This window comes from Mercenaria mercenaria, chromosome 14 (genome assembly GCF_021730395.1).
Source record: "Mercenaria mercenaria strain notata chromosome 14, MADL_Memer_1, whole genome shotgun sequence".
NCBI lineage: Eukaryota > Metazoa > Mollusca > Bivalvia > Venerida > Veneridae > Mercenaria > Mercenaria mercenaria.
Genome location: NC_069374.1, coordinates 61490165 through 61503365, shown reverse-complemented (window position 1 = coordinate 61503365; position 13201 = coordinate 61490165). Strand labels below are relative to the sequence as shown.

The 13201-nt window shown below is 34.9% G+C and overlaps 1 long non-coding RNA gene across 1 annotated transcript; it reads left to right on the top strand.

The window, feature by feature from the left end:
• Positions 1-10741: 10741 nt before the first annotated feature.
• On the top strand, positions 10742-12939 carry LOC128548312 (uncharacterized). Its single transcript, XR_008366933.1, has 3 exons — positions 10742-10885; positions 12474-12567; positions 12784-12939. It is a non-coding gene; the product is annotated as an uncharacterized LOC128548312 (long non-coding RNA).
• The last annotated feature ends 262 nt before the right edge of the window (positions 12940-13201 follow it).

Sequence of the window (13201 nt, the reverse complement as noted above, 5' to 3'; positions counted from 1 at the left end):
ACTAAACAAGTGAATAAGTATTGCCATGCAATGCAAGGTCCTCCACTGGAAAAAATACAATATAAGCTATTTAACGTAAAAACCAAGATAAGTATTTCTAAAAACAAGGGTGTCTCAGGGTTGTGAGCATTTGTGCCAAGTTGCATCAACATCCCTCCATGCACGAAGAAGAAATACTCTGGACAAAGTCACTCTTGAATTTGACCTTTGACCTCTAAGTGAGACCTTGACTTTAGATCTAGGGACCTGGATACTCCCAGTGACAATCTGCCTCATGATGGTGAACAAGTAATATTAAAATCCCTTCAAGGATTGTTGAGTTACAGACTGGACAGGAAAAAGATCTTTTGGCCTTTGACTCCCAGGTGTGACCTTGGCCTTTCAGCTAAGGGCCCGGGTTTTGCGCATGATACGTTGTCTCATCCAGGAAATATTTGTTTTGCATGACAATGTTATAGACAGGACAGGAAAAGATTCTATTGAACTTTGATCTCCAAGTGTGACATTGTCCTTTAAGCTAGGGTTCTAGGTGCTGCGCATGACATGTCATCTCATCAAGGAGAACATTTATGCCAAATAATATTGTAATCCCTTGATGGATGACAAAGTTATGGACCGGACAGTGTGACCTTAACCTTTGAGCTAGGGGTCTGAAAGTTGTGCATGACACATCGTTTTATAATGAGGTATATTTGTGCCAAGTAATATTAAAATTTTCAACCAGTAGGGGACTAATAAATCGTAAAAACAGGCATATATGTTGATAATATAAATATAGAAGCAACCATTTAAACACGTTTTAATATCTGAGTATTTTCTTAAGCCAGTGACATTGTTTGATTAAAGATAATAATTTCAGTGTTGATTTTAGCAGACGCAAATTGTACGATTAAAGACGACACATGTGACATTACACGGTAGTTGACTAAATAATACACGTGTGATATATGAGTTGGTAGCATCATGTTACTGTCCCCTCTCTTGATTAATAAGCAATCATGGATTGCAGTATTCTTTTGAGTCAACTTATTTTTTTCTATTTGATCAAATGTAATAACGATTTTGTTAATAAAAGTAGAACCGCGGTATTATTTGAATATATAAAGCTGGTAAATGTCGAATGTATTTTCAGTAATTTGATCCGAAACAGTCCAAGATATTGTTAATCATGGAAAACCATCAAGGGATAGTTCTGAAAGCTTTCCGAATGAAACGGACCATTGCATCGTTAGAATGACATTAGTATGATCGTTACTGTGCAGAATGTGTTCGATTTATGGGCAAATTACCCTTATATTTTTGAAACACTTATTACATTAAATTTCAGTAGGTTTCCGCGAATGTTCACTGGTGTTATTAAGTTTCAACAGAGTTTGTATATTGCATCAGTGTCACAACTATGCTTAGAAAATGACATTCATTCGTGATAAAAGATTGTTTTTAATTAGTTTAAATCATTTATTGGTTTCAAAATGTTAATTTAAAGATGATACATTACAATACTAATCAAAATAATCTATCATTGCAATAATTCTTAATTCAAAACAAAAATCGGAAAAACGTTTATTTATTTTCTTACCATTTCCTTTTTTTTTCTGTCACTGTCCCGATCTGCAACTTCATCTCTGCTTAAGTATTTAGCCTGCCTTGTTTGGACAAGCTTTTCAATCGATGTTATTACACCTTGCAGATGCTTTTCAGGTATAAATTTGAATGTTTTGATGTCACTTTTTGTTTGTATACGTGAAACGTCCCGTTAAATGTCAAGTATATGGGTCTTGCAATTAACAGTCTGAATAAAGAGTGCATTGCCTTGCATCCGCGTCTAACTTTTTCTTACCTCAGTGATTTTGAAAGACACCTTCTTGGTCTCTTGCTCTAGCTTGGCCAATAGTTTGCTATTTCGGCTTTCAATACTTTTTGCCTCCTTTACAATATTTTGCTTCAACGTTATCTAAACAGTTGTTGATTTCAGATCTTAAACAATTAATCTCCATCAAAGCTTTTTCGAGCATAACTTTATTTGCTTGCATGTTTTCCTGAACCTTTGTGTCATTTTTGTGGCTTGCAGTCGTAAGATCATGAAGTTTTCCCAAGAGACTTTTAAATTATTCACTGTTGTGGAAATTTATTGACAAATCTTCTATACTTTCAGGTTTGCAAGGACCATGTACAGGAATCGTACAGTCGCCACAGCCTACACTTCCATGTTTGCGACAATAATATTTTATTGTTTCACTTTCATGACTTTTACATTTTTCTACATTTTCATCTCTGTTCTGAACCGTGGTCATAGACTTGTCTAAATCAATCATACACTTGCTTTCAGATTGATCTTAAAGCACTTCCCACAAATATATTGTCCACATTCTCTGCATATGCCACCCGCTGTGGTTGTAACATGACCAGCTTCACAAAGTTCACACAACTTACCTAATTCCCCTGAAGCGTCTCCCTTTTCGGTACAATCGCACCTCCTAGAGGCTTCCATTGTTATTGCTCATACACAGAAATAACTTAACTTATTCATGCCTCAATGTTATACAAAATCATCCGGGTTAAGTCCAACATTTGACATGTAACTGATAATGTCAATTTTCAATGCAGATTTCATTATTGCTAAGATCGGAAAGCGTATCTTATCTGACACAGTGGTGTACTGGTTACACATTTTCCACTGTAAAAACTATGCACTGAAAGCAAAGATGTCGCCTGTTTGCGCTTATGTTCTTTATTCATAGTTTTAAATGATTTGAAAATATTTTTTTTTTTTGACTGAAACTGGAATTTCTTAAAATACGGTTGTGAATATTCATAGGCTTTCTATAAATGTGCATATGGGTTGTATCCAAAGGTATATGCAGATTTAGATATACTGGAAAAAACTTGTAGCCTTTATAGTCCGATAGCCTTCTCCTGATATTTGGCTTCAATCAGTCTTTGATGGCTCGATCAAGTATTTAGGAATATATCACTACGCATTCGTTAACAAGATGGTTGTGATTATTTTTAAAAATAATAAAAAGATAAAAGTAAACGTTATTTAACTTTACATGGCTTTTGAAAGGGTTTCATTACTAGAGTATGTGCCGCTACGGTCGTCATAAATTCCCCTATATAGAGATAGTACCTAAGTTTTTCAAATTATAGTTATGAAGTTAAAAATGAAGGCAAATGTCTATATATTTCGCAAAAATAGATATATAGACAATATTTTAACCAGAAGCGTAGAATTATAAGCATTTAATATTTTCATGTAAAAGAAAATTTTGTGATCAAGGATATGTAACTCTTCTTGAACATGGAGAGCAGAAACATCGAAGGGACATAATATAGTGAATATTTTCTAATTGGGTGCATTTGATTTAACATTCAATTTTTGATCTGGATTGCTAAATAATGGTCATGATACTGTGTGCTAAAAATTTATAACATCTGGAACAGTCTGTTAACAGAAAAAAACATGTTGTAGCAGAATGCAAATATATAAGCTCTAACCGGGACTCGAACCCAGGACCTCACACACCTAAGGCAGACACGCTACCACTTCCCTATAACAACAATAGCTATAGCTAGGCAGTTTAAGTGCACCGATTATATTACGTGAACTGGAACAATTATGTGAAAATAACATCATTATCGGTGAACGCCGGATTATCGGCGTATTACCTAACGGCAGTTTTCGTGTAAAGAAAAAAATAATCTAATGCTGCCAACGTTTTGATCGGTCGAAACTGCCGAAATTTCTCTGACGTGTTTTAAGAGTATGAACTTACTAACTGGCAGTACCAGTGAAGTGAAACTTACACTGAATCTTATATATTTGTCCTTTTAGCAGCCGGCGAACGGCAAAGACAGTGATCTTTGTCAAAGTATAATCAATTACTTTACCAGTTTTGAGAAGATTTCAGTTGAAAGAAAATTACATTTACAAACTAAATACCTTTCTGCAACACATTGTGTCATTAGCATTCACTGTCAATCAGTATTATGACTAAGATCGACTGTCATTCGTTCATTCCAATGATTTTAGACAGATTCCATTGTCTACATTTTTAATCGTAATCGGTGCACTTGTGAAAATTACTTTATTTTGAAAAATCAAAGTACGCGAAGAGCTATGGTACGGTCTCTACCCTCTGTCTATTAAAGCACAATTTTTCCCATGATGCTCAGCTGAACAATTAAATAAACTTTAAAAAAAAAACTTACCTGAGCCAGGTAGAGGGTAAATACCGCTATACTGATAAAAAGGCCTTAACATGTCATATCTTCCCTGGGACAGAAACCATCCAACAAAATTCACAAAATAATTAGCAACATATATAACTCTTCCCCCCTAGCCAGTACTTGACCTGTCAGGTGGGGAAGAAATTGACCGGTAAGTTCTTTCCCCCAAAGTATATACTTGACCTGTCAGATGGAGGAAGAATGTGACCTTTCAGTTCTTTCCCCCCTAGCATATACTTTATCTGTGGGGTGGGGGAAGAAATTGACTGGTCAGTTCTTCCACGACCCCCCCCCCTCCCCCTCCCACCCACCCAATATTTGAGGTGTCGGGTGGGGAGAAGAAATTGACTTGACAGTTCTTTCCCTCCTAGCATATACTTGACCTATCAGGTGGGGGAAGAAATTGACTAGTCAGTTCTTTCCCCCCTAGCCAATACTTGACCTCTCATGTGGGGGAAGAAATTAACTGGTCAGTTCTTTCCCCCCTAGCCAGAACTTGACCTGTTGGGTGGATAGATAAATTTGACCAGTCACTTCTTTTCCCACTAGCCAGTACTTGACCTGTCGGGTGGGGAGAAGAAATTCACACTAGTCAGTTCTTTCCCCTCTAGCCAGTACTTGACCTGTCGGGTGGGGAAATGAAATTGACCGGTCAGTTCTTTCCCCCCTAGCCAGTACTTGACCTGTGGGGTGGGGAGAAGAAATTGACTGGTGAGTTCTTTTCCCCCTAGCCAGTACTTGCTCTGTTAGGTGGGGAAAGAAATTGACCGGTCAGTTCTTTTCCCCCAAGCATATACTTGACCATTGACCATTCAGAAGGGGGAAGAAATTGACTACTCAGTTCTTTCCCCCTAGCCAGTACTTGACCTGTGGGGTGGGGAGAAGAAATTGAACGGTCAGTTCTTTCCCCCCTAGTCAGTACTTGACCTATCAGGAAGAGGAAAAAATTGACCAGTCAGTCCTTTCCCCTCTAGCCAGTACTTGAACTGTCAGGCTGGGGAAGAAATTGACCGGTCAGCTCTTTCCTCCCTAGCCAGTATTTGCTCTGTTAGGTGGGGGAAGAAATTGACCAGTCAGTTCTTTCCCCCGTAGCCAGAACTTGACCTTCCGGGTGGGAAATGAAATTGACCGGTCAGTTCTTTCTCCCCTAGCCAGTACTTGACATGTGGGGTGGGGAGAAGAAATTAACTGGTCAGTTTCCCTCCCCCCCCCCCCACTAGCCAGTACTTGCTCTGTTAGGTAGGGGAAGAAATTATGTGTCAAGTATGTGCTGGAGGGGAAAGGACTGACCATTCAATTTCTTCTCCCAACCCGACAGGTCAAGTACTGGCTAGGGGGGAAATAACTTACTGGTCAAATTCATTTCCCCACCCGACAGGTCAAGTACTGGCTATGGGGGAAAGAACTGACTGGTTAATTTCTTCCTCCACCTGATTGGTCAAGAACTGGCTTGGGGGTGGGGGGGAAGAACTGCTGAGTCAATTTCTTCCCCCTCCTGACAGGTCTGTAGAGTAACACAAATATAAGTTTAAAGTTTCAATATCAATTTATTTCATGAAGTATACAGTTCAACATATATATAATTTTTAACCATACAAATAAATAACTGCCAGAGTGTATAAGTAACCTTCAGCCTATCTAACTATCTCTCCCGACTCTATCTGATTTTACATCTCAAAACATACGCTTATATGCAGGAGAGATACTAGACACGCTTGTGCAATACATCTTTATTTTTTCGTGCATTTCCGAGTTACGGTAACTTGACATGAACAACCAAGATGGCGTCAGAAAATTAAGGTTGGTCACATTATTTACTCCTTTACTTTAGACGATATGTTGCTACAGAGGTCTAAAGATGCATTTTAATCATTTAAAACACATATATACAATTGTAAAAATGCATTTAATTTATAAAAATATATAATCAACTATTCTGAAACTCACCATGAAAACTAGACAATTTTTGTGCACATTTTGCGGAAACATTATGTATCCAAACTGAAAATAATTTATATCTTCCTATCTTTGAATATGTCCTTCAGGTGCTCCACCTATGCACAAAAGAATTCATCCACTGAGTTTTATGCTGTTTGCTTTGGAATTTCATCAGTAAATTATAAATTTCAATATTTTGTTGCAAATAAATTCAGTAACAAGGGGCTATGCAATTCCAAAAATATGTTTATCGTAAAAATCACCCAGTCCTTTGAACGGAAAGTGAACCCAAACACAGCTGATTTTGGGTATATTACATTATGTTTTATGACCCTTGCATGTTCAAAATGCAGAAATCCTCATCAAACTGGCTGTATATTTTTTTAAAGAAGGCAACAGAAAATCAAAACTTTATCAATTACATTAAACATACATTGATTTAGTATGGCCTAAGATCCACACTTTCGATGAGATTTCCATGCAATTCAGTAAAGTTTTGACATTGAGGGTTATTCAAACAGTAGCAAACACATTTGAACTAGGACAGAGATTGAAAAGATTGTAAACGTTTTATAAAATTAAAATATAAACAATGTAGAATTACTAAGAAATGAACAAATCACTCAAAACACTTAATATGTGAGGATGTAAAGTCTCAGAAATAAAGACAAAGTAAACTTACATGTGCTTTGAACTTTTTTAATGACCCTCATACTGCAAACAGGTTTCAACTTTTTAGGGTGTAAAAAATAGAAATTTATAATTTACTGATGAAATTCCGGAGCAAATTGCATAAAATTCAGCAGATAAATTCTTTTGTTCATAGGTGGAGCACCTGAAGGACATATTCAAAGAAATGAGGATATAAATTATTTTCAGTTTGGATACATAATTTTTCTGCAAAATGTGCACAAAATGTGACTAGTTTTCATGGTGAGTTTCAGAATAATTGATATTTTATTTTTATAAATTAAATGCATTTTTACAATTGTATACGTGTGTTTTAAATGATTAAAATGCATCTTTAGACCTCTGTAGCAGCATATCGTCTATAGGACTAAATAATGTGACCAACCCTAATTTCGCGACGCCATCTTGGTTGTCCATGTCAAGTTTCCTTAAGTCTAGGTATATTTGTTTCTTTTCGTAAATATATTGAATCATAAATATGATATGACCCTGTGGCATATAGTATATTGACATAATTGACAGGCGTATTAAACTTTTAGAGAAAACTTTAAACATTTAACATACTTAAATTAATAAGAGAATTTCAAATTTAAACATTTTAAAAGTATTTCAATAATATCAAAATCCCTAATATAAATGAAATCCAAAACTCCTTTAAACTTTTATATACTTAAGAAAAACCCATAATGCTACAACTCCTTTCATTCTTATATAAAAAAAGTATAAAAAAAAAGGTAATAAAGTTAATCTGTCAAAAGAGTAAGTAAAACAAAACCCGTTTTAAGCAATAATTCATGTTAGAAATGAAATAATAGTTTGAAAAGAGCCCTTTATGCATTAGATTTTACAAAAGAAAAGTTTTATTACATAATGAGAGTGCAGACTTTACTTTAAAAAAAACCACAACATTAAATGCCGCTCGAGGTAAAATATTGCTCAGGGTCTTGTTAAATCTTTAATTATCTTACAGATAACCTAAAATTTTGACATAGCCGATAATTAAGTAAATGTGTGATATTGCGATAATTATAATATCGAGATAATTGAGCTGATATGAAAGATATATTGCACATATATCGGAAACAGTCAATTAAAGATACTGATAATCATCTCTAATTGTCTGTCACCTCAAAGTTACCTTCGTAATAAAAGGCAACCTCTTCCAGTGGAGGGCATGTAATCTACTTTTGGTGTTCTAGAATAAACAATTGTGAAAAGGATATTTCGAACAGGTGCTCAACAATGGTAAGTACATTTGATAATATTCTTTTTAGCGATGTTAACATTATTTGCCTAGTACATGTGATAATATTCTTTTTACTGATGGTAACATTATTGTCCTTCATTAGACACATTATTTAAATAATTCATTAATACATAATAAATTTGGTAACACATATGAATTCAACATTAACGCACAGTTAAGATTTAACATAGTTGTAAAAATGTTCAGTCCGATTCACATTGTCATTCACATAAAACTAAAGTCACATAAGTTACATATACATATGTTCTGTTTTGCACCGTCTGTATAGGACAGATTCGGCGATAGATGCCACTCACTAGGTGTCAGCGTATTAAAAACATGTATACTTCTGAAACGAGAACGAAGATTTTAAAACAAGAACATTTTTGCATTCATTGAAATGATTTATATTAACATTTAAACCAATAATAAATGGTCATAACAGGAAAATTAGAAGTATTTACTTTGAAGCAATGGACATGAAACATATGTTGGAAAATATGATAAACTTGAATATACGTGACATAAACATGAAAAGTAGAATCATTTACTGTTTAAACATGAAAAGTAGAATCATTTACTTTTTTAAACAATGATCATGAAACATATGTTGAAAGATATCATAACTTAAGTATTCGTCTTTCTATAAGAGAATATATCTGTAACATATAAGTATCATAGAATTTATAATTGTTTTTAAGTTCACGCAATGAACATGATGATTTCTATAGGGCAAATGTAAGAGAATACATTTATACAATTTATATTTAGAAATACGATAAGTTCTTACTGTTCCTTTTCTAAAACATGCACAGGTTTACTTTTTATCTATAAATATATGTATGCCTCTGTACGACTGCTCAATGCAGAACGCTACTTTTCACAGCCTTGCGCTATTAACATAAAAACAACATGAGTATGGTTATATAAACAAAATGTTAGAAGGAAACTTTTATAAATAATAATTATTTTTAATATATAAATTGAATAAATTGCCTTGCATTTTCCAGATTTAAGAAAATCAGAACCCGTAACCAGAATACTTTTTGAAACAAAGAAAGAATAATCTAGATTTGAGAACAATCGGAGATTTTTGACATATTTATGCAGTTACATTTGAATGTAAACAACAAAATTTCTAGATCTAAGCGGCCAGATAATAATAATAAAAAATTCCAGATCTTAAATGATCAGACATTTTATTTGTACAGTAATGCAAAAAAAATGATTTCGGATCGTATTGATCAGATATAATGCACTGTATACCTAAAATAGTTTGATTATAAAAACAATTACTGTTTCATATTACTAGAAAAATAAGTCTTTTCTGTAAGCAAGTATACGGAATATTTAGACTTAACATTAATATAAATGGATAATGATATGAAACCGTTTTTTTTTCTGTAGGAATAATAAACAAATTAAAAAAAATCCAGATGTTATTGATCAGATTTATAGCCAGTTGACTTATAACATTTGCAGAATAAAACAAAATGAGCAATTTTCTTTTTTTTCTCAAAATAATAATATGGAATGGAAACAAAACAACCTGACTTCCAGTCCCAGTATTGCTCCTGGCGGCAGGCATCCGGGAAGTCGGTAGTCCAATCCCAGAGGCTGGGGTCCCCACGCTCCTCGTCGGTAATCGTCTTCAGGTCACTGGTCGATGTGTCTGCATACAGTGCGTCGAAGACCGATTCCAGGACGACTTCTTCTGAGGACACCCGCCATAGCCTTTCAAGGGCCATGACTGAGAGGAGATCCGCCGCTAAGTAACACTGTTGCTGTAGAACCGCCATCTTTATAAATGCTTTCGTGGCCCTGGCTAAAAACAGGGTTGTTGTAAGATCGTCCTTTAGCGCCTCTAGGGACTGTTGTAGTGCTTTACCAAAATAGTCTATGACATGCCGCCGTTGTAAGGTTTCCAAAGGATTATCACTTAGATTCAGCGATCCACGTTTGTCGGTTTTATTAACTATCTTGAGAATATTATTCCGAGTTTGATATGTCAAGTACTCTACAATATAATTTAGGAAGAATTTGAAAATTACAGCCTTCATCATGGTGAATTAAATTGTGAGATATCCAAATAGAACAGGATGCTTAAAATGGAAAGGGCCGACTGTAGAATTCTATGAGCTTTTATAGTTTGTTGGTCCACATATGAGGAAACGTCAAGCTTCAAAAGGTGTAGTTTTTCTGTTGTCAGGTTACACTTGCTTGTACACATATGAGGAAATTCTGTAATGGTCTTCCGGATAATGTTTCATAAGTTTGTACAAATTTTTCATTTTCACATCTATGAAATCTTCTTAATTGATGATTTTCCGGGTAGAAAGATAGGTCTTCCATAAGAAGGTTACACAAATTGTCATTACTGTTTGATGTGATATTATTATGTCAGTTATTTTACTTTAGGCTGTGCTGATTGTTCTTGCAGGTAGATGATATTAATTTATTCGTCAATCTGTTGGGACCTGAGGGTACAATCTACTGAGAAGCAACCCGGGAGCTACATCTTTGTTTCCCATTTGCTGATTGGCTAGCGTGTGTCCATCCATCTGGAAAGTTGTGACGTATTAGTCATTTTCGCTTGACTTCTGGCTGGTGTAACGTGGCGGTGAAATAAATGTTTTATTTTGCTTGCTTTCATTCTTTCGAGTACATTGTCTAAATTTAAAGTAAATACCACCACAGAAAGGATACTTAAAATGGATATCCCTATCAAGATGTAATACCAAAGAGGCCAACCCTGCTGGACATCATCAAGTTGCATACGACGTAAGTGATTTAATTGTTCGATCAGTTGATCCATGGGTATTTCTTTAATATGCTCTAGTTGTTTTGGGATGGCAGTTTTTAAGTCTTTGTTAAAGTTTTTATGAACGGGTGACAATATTTTGATATTTGTTATATTAGGAAAGTAGGAAAGGTCGTTGTTAATTTTTATGTTCTTTTGACTGGACTCAGAAAACCATGCATTTAAGGATAGGTGTTCATTATAAGCTCTGCAGTTCATTTCTAATCTTATAAAACCCATAGGAGGTGTAACCACTAATTCGGATTTTTGTTTACCTAATGCATAACAGATAACAACAAATCTTAGATGTATATTTGTTGCAATAACCCAGTAACCTTTATATAAGTATTTAGTGAATGGTAATTTTGTATTTGGCTTTACAATGGTTTTAAAAAAGCTTGACATTTTCATATCGTTTTTTGTAAACATAGCTGAAGGGCAGCGCTGGGATAAGGAAATTTGATACATAGGTGAACGAATCTCGCAGAATATTTGTATTTTTGTACTGGGTCGCTACATTGTTCTAATTCAACCGGTGTTAGGGTAGCAAATTTTGTTCTTTCGGTATTTATCGTTAACGCAGTTGTAGTGAAATCATATTTTGCGGCCATGGCCATGCTTGTGTACTGTGAGCTGGCATTAGCATTAGGATCATAATGAGGTATTTCCAAATTATGAATTTTGTAGACATGTAGCTTTGATGAACTGTATTTCATTCTTTAAATTTCCTAGGGAGTCTAAAAATATAGAGATAGCTGAATCAACCTTGCGATTGTTTTTCTTGGTCGTATTACCAATCAACGAATAAGTGTCAATTATCTGGGTAGAGATATTTTCAGCCGAATTTATGTCTGTTTCTAACTTATCTAAAGCTTTTTGAAAGATAGTGACATCCATAATTAATGCAATTTTCCATTGTGATTTTGTGGTAGTAACTTCATTAACTTTTTCAAAAATAACATTTTCGTGTACTTCTAAAGTACTTATAATGCCAATTAGGCAAAGCAAAATAACACACCTCATTGCTGTGTGTCTGAAAATATGACAAAATACATTTTTATTAATAGACTCTCTTTAAAACAGCATTTTTATCCTGATCGAAACAGAATAAAATATCAAAAATTAAAAAACAAAATAATCTTTGCATTAATTTACAAGGCACCGGCAAAACGTATCAAAATAATATATATACACACATAAGACAGACAATATTATATTTACACAAAATTTGAAGCCTTTATGGGGTTTATCAATATCATAATGTAGCGCTAACTGAATCAGGGTAATGTAGTAATTTTGTATCAATACTAAGAGTCGTAGCTAATAAAGCTTGTTTCAGAATTAGCTAAAATATCTTTTGCATTAGGCTCTGCATAAGATTATTGTTGCTTTCTAAAATCAGTTGTAGGCATTTCTGCTTTTCTTGTTCTTAAGTAACAGTCGTAGGGGCGACTTCATTCGTATTTTCACTAGTCCTTTGTTCAGGTACAGGAGCCGGGCTACATAAGTTAACAGGCTCTACTGTCTTAATCATATCAATTTTCATATCACTTTGATTTTCTATTTCAGACTCAATTGACAAGGGTTCTGTTCCTATGTCGTCTGTCTCCATGGACTGAGAAGACTGGAAATCAGCCGATTCAGAATGGGACAACTCGTTAAGGTAATCTAGTTGTTTAGATTGATTTTCTACACTATTTGGTGAAGGAACATTTTTAGTGAAGCTTGTTGCTTGTTCATTCTCAGAATAACTTTCAGACTCAACTTGGTCTTTGCTCTGGCTTCTTTCTCAATTGTGCTAATGGAATGTTCTCTTCGGCTGAAGAGTTGACTCTATTTGCCTGATCATGTACCTTAACAGCTTTATTTGTGATTTCAGCATCAGATTCATCGTAACTGCTTGACGAATCATCTGGTGGAACTACGAAGTTCGCCCTTCTCTTTGGGTAACCTTGGGGAGCTTTTCGCTCTGGCCATTCTTCTATGTTGGCATGCCTTATCTGATCGGCATGGACCTGGAAGACACGATTATCAAGCAGGCTTTTAATCAGGTATGTTACTGGACCTTTTTGTTCTATTATTCTGAAATGTGATTTCCAACGGTCTTCAAGTTTGTTTTTTCTTTGATAGTTCTTATAATAGACTGCATCATTGACTTCAAACTTGATGTCCTTAGCCTTCTTATCTATCTGTGCCTTATGTTTCCTCTTTGACCTCTTTAAATGTTTATAAGCTAAGAGGAATGACCTATGCTGTTCTTGAAGGACAATCTTATGATAGTCTTCGCCATGATATTT